Source organism: Doryrhamphus excisus, linkage group LG9 (genome assembly GCF_037039965.1).
Source record: "Doryrhamphus excisus strain RoL-2023G ecotype Guam linkage group LG9, RoL_Dexc_Guam_v1.1, whole genome shotgun sequence".
Taxonomy (NCBI): Eukaryota; Metazoa; Chordata; class Actinopteri; order Syngnathiformes; family Syngnathidae; genus Doryrhamphus; species Doryrhamphus excisus.
In genome coordinates, this window is record NC_136365.1 from 8,590,647 (window position 1) to 8,598,117 (window position 7,471).

A 7,471-nucleotide genomic window follows, 5' to 3' on the forward strand; every position below is an offset into this window, starting at 1 on the left:
CGTGACAATGATGCTGCAAAGATAACTAAAGAGAAACTAGCATTGGTTTACCCCACTTTCTATTGTCTAGTAGGACCTGATTTTGCCAACACAAACGTGTCAGTAAGCAGTGGAGCTGTTCGTGTCGTGAAAGAAGGACATAAGTGGAGCATGTCTTTAATGAACTTTGGAGGCCCCACTCCACTACACCACACCACAGACCTCTTCTGGGTTTTTTCTTCTCTTCTTCTCTTTTATTTGTGGAGTCCTGAGACACTGTGACCCACTTCCACTCTGCAAAACAATGTGAGCAAACGTTAATGCAAACATAACGCTTTTTGCAGGATTTTTATTAGCAAAAGGAGGACCCTCTTGTTCCCATCCCCCTTCTCCCTCTGTGACCCCACTAAGCTATTTGAGAGTGGGAGAAGGATAAGCATCTTTGCCACGAGTCATTACCAGTGGGGACCCCAAACGCTTGGCAGTACCCGTCCCCTGCATGCAAGGAATGCCGTCGACATGCACTTCCAGCCGTAATGAAAAGGCAGACTCATTTAAATGCAGACAGCACACGGCTTCATGAAAATTTGATGGACGGCAGGAGGGTGTTGACAAAGAAAAGCAATTTTTTTAAAATATGGGGCTTTCCGAGCATAACAAGAGCAACCCAAAGAACAGAAAATTGATGGTCAGGTTATATTTTTATGAGATTTTTTTTTCTTCTTTTTTAGGTGTGTACAGCTGCAGTTTGGTGCTGTGGAAACATTTACAGGAACACATGGTCTATTATTAAACATGACACCATGCAACCTGTGTCGGCCATTGAGCTGCATAGCATACACATAAAACCGAAAGGTTATATTGGAACATACTTACTCAATACTTTGTCAGCCTTTCTCCTTCAGTCCACTCTCTCCTCTCCCTTTTGTTTTTCGTCCTTATTCCTTCTACCTTCCCCCATGGCTCAGTCTAGTGGGGCCATGGGTTCAAAGACGTGCACGCAGCAGAATGTAGGTCAACCATCAGTGCTGAGTTACCGATTAGAAACAGCTGTGTGTTTGTATGCTATTCTGCTGAGGCCTGCAAGCACTTCTGGCCAGAACTTCACCAAACTTTCACACTGAAGTGATCAATAAGAAGGCGAAAATTCTACTTTTTTATGTAAGAGCTATTTTCATCTGTGCAGCAAACAAATCTTATTATCAGTCATCCTCAGCCCTCCTGCTTCAATAAAATGTGTTTATTTCTCCTTTGCAAGCATGCATCTTCCCTCCAAGTTCTTACTTACACAATGAAAAAAAACCTGAGAGGTTCTTTACTCCCAACTCTTTAAAGCACATAGCATACAGAAAGTGTGACTCTTGCCTATTGTTTTTGGAGTGAAAAATTTCTCAACTGCAGAATGTGTTCTCCCCTCCTGCTGCTGTGGACAATGGCTGTTGTGCACCAGCAAGTGTTTGAAGTCAGGTCCTGCAGGTGACACTGATTCTAACATGTCTGGATTACCCCTCGCTGGCAGCGCTGGTTGTTATAAAAACACATCCGACGCAGCACCTGGGGGTAATTACCTGTTGAGGGACTGAAGAACACCACCTGTCTTGGGGCCTTATTGTGAGTGTATCTTTGTACCTTGGGTACACTTTTTAACAATAGTCCTTTATGAGAAATGAACCACATTTGACATTTTGGTAGGGTGTTCTAAATGGATTGTGGGCACCTCACTATGAGGCAGGAGACCAACTTGAACCACCCAGTCAATCAGAAAAAATATAAAATTTAGATACTTTATCTTGGCTATGTTGCTAGGCAGAATCCACCTCATTGGCTAATGATAATGATTGTCAGACTTGATTACTCTTTGAAAATACTGTATATAAAGTCATTTGCTGACTATACTATATATAAGATGCACTCAGTAAATTTGCGGTTGGCTGGAGACCAGACCAGGGTGTACCCCGCCTCTCACCCCAAGTCAGCTGGGATAGGCTCCAGCATACCAACGCGACCCTAATGAGCATAAGCGGTCAGGTCTAGTTTAACAGCATCCTCACCCTCCTCCTGGGAACTATTATTGATCAAACTTACCAAAGATTTGTCAGATCAAAACATGAACACTGCACTTCAAAACGTGATATTAGGGTCCACTTCACTACTTCACTCTGGGGGCTTGTACACTTTAAATTACAGTAAACATAAATGTTTCTACTTTCTAGACTGCTTATCCCATTCAGGGTTTTACATCTGTTTGTGTAGCTTGTTTTCAGAAATGAAAGACAAAGATGAGCTCTTGGACATTCAAAATGCATGTGGATGAGAACACCATTACCAATACTTAGTTTCAGCTGTCTTCAACCTCTTTACATAAATTCATGTTTAATTATTCTTTGTTTGCATGAGTGGTTAGCGTGCAGACCTCACAGCTAGCAATTCCACCCTCTGCCATCTCTGTGTGGAGTTTGCATGTTCTCCTCGTGCATGCATGGGTTTTTTCTGGGTACTCCGGTTTCATCCCACATTCCAAAAACATGCTAGGTTAATTGGCGACTCCAAATTGTCCATAGGTATGAATATGAGTGTGAATGGTTGTTTGTCTATATGTGCCCTGTGATTGGCTGGCGACCAGTCCAGGATGTAACCCGCCACTTGCCTGAAGACAGCTGGGATAGGCTCCAGCATACCCGCGACCCTCGTGAGGATAAGCGGTAGAAAATGAATGTTTGCATCCCATTACGCAGGCTATGGAATCTGGGGGCATAGCATAGCTAGTAAGCTAAATATGTAGTTGTCTCCAATTTACTTATTCTAAATTGAAAAAGTGTTTTACACATGTGTAAAATCAGTTATGGACAAAAGCGTATATCATAAATCATAACAATAATATTGAAAGGTAGAGGTATTTTGGAGTTTAAAGTGTCCTACAACGGGTTAAAAGAATAGCACACTACTGACACACAAACCCCTTTACCCAAGCCAAGATACAAAAACACACGAGTGGAAGTGAAGTCGTGGAAGAGTACAGCAGGAAGGGAGCGCCATGACGGCTCTTCACACTCCCTCAGACCCTTTAACAGCCCTCCCTCCACTGCCAGCTCAGCACCGGATATGAGCCAAACCCTGAACCCTGCAGCAGTGGGCCTGAAATGCCAGATGGACAAAATAATGCACACAGACACATACCCACTTTTAGTGTACATTCACAATGCAAAAAAAAAAAAAAACAAGTCTGCGTGAGAGGAATGAATGCACAACAAAGGCTCATGTGCAATCAGTCAGGAAAAACATGTCATACTGTATGTTGGGTCCCATGAGACGCCAGTAATTATGGCTGTGTGACGCCCCTGCCATGTCCCCGCCACACCCTTTAGCAAAACTTTGGAAAAGCAAATCATTTTAGCAACAGGCTCACAATTAACGGTGCATGCATTTTTGCACCTACATGTGCTTAGATTGACATTTGTTTTCTTATGCCTTAAAGGAACAGTTTGCGTTGAAATTGCATTTTCTTCTTCATAAATCAACTATGGCTGGTGGGTGTAATTTTTGGAGGTTTATAAAATTAAAAAGTATTTTAATGCTAGGGTTTGTTCAGCACTGGCCTTGCTTGCAAAAACTAGCCTTTTGTCATGTCATGGTTTTGTATAAATGCAACCAAGACGATACGAAGAACAAAGTCAATTACGGTCATTTTTTTACTTTTTTAAAGTAATATCAGGCCGTGTACAGGTGCTCTGTACACCTGAGACTCATTTCTCCCTGCCCTCTGTTGCTGTGTTAAAGCTTAGACATGCTGGATCATCTGTTACAGGACTTTAGTGGGATCTTTGTGAAAGGGGGCTACTGCTGTTCTATTTTATGAACAATAAAGGACAACAAATATAAATATTTAAACAGAATAGTTCATATCCATCTATTTAAAGTTTAAATTTGCATCTGTGGGTGGGTGGTCTGTCACCATCCTTGTCCACTTCACACACACACAAGTGAGTATCAGCCTGGTTTGCATATTTATAGGGAGAATGTTTGTTGTTTGAGCCCCGCTGTTTGAGTGTATGAATTAGCTGAAGTTCGCTAGTTGCCATGGTCACGGATATGCTTGTTTTATTTGAGCTTTTTCAACCCTGTGTCCACACACAATCATGCACCCCGAGGCTTCCTTCAGTTTCTGTGGCTGTTCATATCTATGTGGAGTTGGTAGTGCAGCTTGCTGGTAGGGTTTTCCTGCTTGTGCACCACTTTTTTTTTTTTTTTTTTAGCAGAAAACCCCTTTGAAAAGGAGCAGACGTTTGCAAGCATGCTTGCAAAATGGGACATATGTGACTGCAATAAAGGTTTTGTTATGTGCACAGGTGGAGCAGGATTCAGCAACAGTGGGTTCACCACAGCACCCTGACCTACAGAGCAAACGAGGTGAGAAATGCAGAGACCTGGAAGGGGTGCAGGAAAACAAGCCAGGTGCTACCACCGGCGCTGCAGAGAAAGGATATGGATACATACATACATACAACAGGCGGAGACCAATGAGGTCGCCTTCTCAGGAACTACGTGCTGTGTGAGCAGACGTTATCTCCATGGGCTGAGAAGCACCAAAAGGGAAAAGACACAGATGGGAAATGAATGGATAGCAGGGAAGAAAAGCTGGTCAATACATACACAGAAAATTAATGTGTACTGTACTGTGTACTGGGAAGTGAAAAACCCGCCATTTAAAAATTCCAAAATTCCATAAGTGCAAGCAACTTGGGGCAGAAAGTGAAGGTTTACAGGTTTACACATTATTATTACACACAAATTCTGATAAACACAGATCACATTGATGAAGTACAGGAACTTTGAATTCCAATAACCATCATTACATTTAGTGTCCTCGACCGACATGCTCATTAACTAGAGTGGGAAGCGAACACTACCTCCAAAGCACAAAGCTAGACTACATAGTAGGAGCTAAAATTGGGGGTAAATTACTTTTTTAAGTTAATTACATTATGTATTGATATGTAAAAATAATGTGGTGTCCAAATCATCATGATTGTTATCACTGACATATTTTGGAGAGTGAATGGTTTTATTTGCCACTATTTTTATGAACTTAACATTGTACAGTTATCTTCATACATGTTGTTTTTGATGTGGTGGTGAATGAACATCGCAAAAAAAAAATTAAGTGCAGATGAAGTCAACCTGCTGCAGCCCTGGAGGTGTGGCGGATGTTAAGCGTACCTATCAAGTCATGTTCGCTGCCAGCGCACATATTACATCCCCCTCTGTCAGGCCTTTAAGGGTGCCTTATAGTGCAGAAAAACGATAGATGTTGCATCGCCAAGAACAAAAATATTTGTCGATGTTCCTCTCTAAATGACTTAATCCTAATCTGATTACACGTGCAGCTGGTGTAGATGGTGTAAAGACCACTACACTACCCGACCTTTGGCCCATTGAATGAAGGGGAGGGGGAGGGCAGGTTTGGGAAGGAAGGTAGTCAGTAAACAGTCAGTGTCAATAAAGTAAACAAGTCCACAGTTGTCCAGTTCTTATCTGTCCATAGGTTTATCATATTTGTATTATCTGGAGTCACATAAGAAAACATGTAAAAGAGCTGTAAGGCTAATATGGTCATTGCCTTTCATCACATTGTGGGTTTTATCAGAGATGATGCATTGAGCCAACATCAGTGACTGGTTTTGGTAAAGAAGGACAGGAAGAAGAAAACAGATGGATGGTGAGTGAGTGTGCAGTCATTTCACTGCCAGACGCTGGGCAAGAAGCAGTGCAAGGCCTGAGCCACAATGATCAGAGTGCATTCAGATGATAAATCTATAAATAGAAACATGCAATGAAAGGGACAAAGACTTTTTTCCTCTCGAATGATGCAAAAGAGTGCTTGAGTTACTACAGTGTATTTTGCCCTCTTAGAAAACATGAAATTACCATAGAATTGCCTGAAATATGTCCTGGGGGACTCTTTAGCATTCATGGACCAAAATCATCAGCATAGAAACATAACATCTACTACCGCCATGCAGTGTATGCACATTGCATGGGTATTTAACTGAACCAGGTGACAATCCAAGTAATTCCGTTACCAAGTCCTGCAGCTAAATATCATGTTAAGAAATTTGGTTCCTCTCAGGAAAATATAAAAATATTTTATAAATATAGCATAAATTTGAGGGCTGCATGGTGAAAAGTGTATACACTGGACATCCAACTGGCCTTCATATTCAAACATTACGAAAAAAATCACATATGGAATATAGGAAGTGAATTAATTTACTGCAACAGATGTGAAACGGAGGATGCACGGAGGAAGAGTGGTTAGTGCCAAACGGCACACAAAGCTAGGAGACCCGAGTTCGATTCCACCCTCGTACAGTGAGTTTTCTCCGGTTTCTCCGGTTTCCTCCCACAAAAACATGCTAGGTTAATTGGTGACTCCAACTTGTCCATAGGTATGAATGTGAGTGTGAATGGTTGTTTGTCTATATGTGCTCTGTGATTGGCTGGCGAGCAGTCCAGGGTGTACCCCGCCTCTCGCCCGTAGACAGCTGGGATAGGCTCCAGCAGACCCTTGTGAGGATAAGCGGTATAGAAAATGAATGGATGGATGACATGAATCAAAATGTAATTATACAATAAGTTGTGTGTCTTTTTTATTATATATATGAAAATAATAATTATAGTCTGACAACTTTCCAATAAAAAAGGCCTAAATTTGGGAAATTAAATGGCTGTTCTAATTGAACACAGTAAGGTTTTTTTTTTTTTTTACCCTTGCATGTCTGCTTATTCAGCACTTTTTAAACACAAAAACACACTCAGTGATTAAGAAAATGGTCAAACTGCATATGGAGCACAGCTACAAGAGAGAAAAAAATCTGGTTGGTAAAACTCAAACAAGACAATGACTGCTTGCTAACATAAACAATCAAGACAGGGTCAAGGTCGGCTTTCTTGCAGGCGTCGGCTGGATTACGTTGACCCCCTGGTAGGGTCAAGCGAACACAAGACCTGGGAGGACAAGCACCTCACATGACACTGTAAACCTGTGGCCTCCTGCAATCTGAAATGAGCAACACATGTACACAGTTCAGCGAAACACTGCGCCAGCATTACTGCATATGTAGGCTTTTGATAAGAGGCCTGTTGCAAGTTGCATAACTTGCCTATAATTAAAGTCATGAGATGCAGGCGGTACAAATCAAAAGTTTGGCAACCTAAACAGCAACAACAGAATAAGATATGTGTATTTGTATTTGCATGTGTATTTGGAGTATACAGTACTTGGGCTGTTGTGTGATGAAATTAATTTGATAATGGCAGTATCTTTGAAAAACTCATTAAAAAATAATTGTGTTCAAGTAAACCTGATGAGCTACACAGTAAAAGCAAACATCTCTCTCATTGCAAACTCAAGTGCAGTAAATCAAAAGTTCCCGGGAGGTCATTAATCAGTCAGCGGGATTTTTCAGGAAAGAACGTTAAACCTGCCTCTTAT